Source organism: Meleagris gallopavo, chromosome 16 (genome assembly GCF_000146605.3).
Source record: "Meleagris gallopavo isolate NT-WF06-2002-E0010 breed Aviagen turkey brand Nicholas breeding stock chromosome 16, Turkey_5.1, whole genome shotgun sequence".
In the NCBI taxonomy this organism is placed as follows: Eukaryota; Metazoa; Chordata; class Aves; order Galliformes; family Phasianidae; genus Meleagris; species Meleagris gallopavo.
Window position 1 is genome coordinate 14,115,989 of NC_015026.2, and position 1,036 is coordinate 14,117,024.

Genomic DNA, 1,036 nt, shown 5'->3' on the forward strand with positions numbered 1-1,036 from the left:
GCGGGGAGAGCGGCCGGGCTGCGGGGCGGTGCGGGGCCCGTGATGGTATGACGGGAGTGTTCCGGGTGGAGAGAGAAAGGGAAAGTGGTGTTGGGCGAGAAGGGAGGGGATGCGGCGGGGTGAGCCCGGCCGGAGGGCTGGCGGGAGCGGGAAGGGGGCCGGGGGTGGCTCCGTTGCCCCGAGGACACGCTGAAGGGGGGGAACCCTCACACCCCGCTGCTGGGGTGCAGCGCCCGGTCTGTGGCCGTGAAGCTGAGGGTGGGGTCAGATCCTGCCCTGCTGAAGAGGACGTCTTTGAGCACGGGCTGTCAGAGTTGTAAGATTTCTGTCATCGTAACAACTGAAAACATCGTGGTTTGGTTGTTTGGAGAAGTCTTTGCGTGGGTAATCAGGGCTCTGTCAGGGTTTGATGTGAAATTTCAGTATGGAAGTTTTAACGTGGGTTTAGATTTGTGGTTCACACCAGCGTATGGTGCCTACTGCAAGGAACAGAACATCACCCCGCATCCTTCTGGGCTGCTGGGCACAGTGCGTCGGCCAGGAGCTGTTAGAGGGAAAAGCATCACTTCCGTCACAGGAGCACGTGCCATGACCTGCAGGCACACATGCTCCCATGTCACAGGCAGGTGATGCACCTGGTGCGCTTTAAAGCGCTTTCTTCTGATATCGGCCCAACACACAGGAATCCCGTTGCTCCATGGGTGATGTTTTGAGTTTCCTTCTTTCGTGAGCATCTCTTTGCCCATGCTTGAAGTTGGCTGCTGTTGCTGCCATGGGGAGCCGCAATGCGGGCGTTCTTCTCCCGCTGCTGCTGGACGGCCTTCCTTCCAGGTGGACTTCAGGAGGTGCCTACCATGCTCCCACCAAAGCGTAGGGTTTCAGTAGGCAGTTGGTCTGAGCACCTTTGGGCGTCCGCACCGGGTGCTGTGCTCCAGGTCCAGCCCGCAGCGCAGCGGGCACGTTTCGAGGTCAAGGCTCACGCGGGTGCCCCTCGAAGCCCATCCCCGGGCAGAGAACCCCGCGCAGCTCCCTGTGG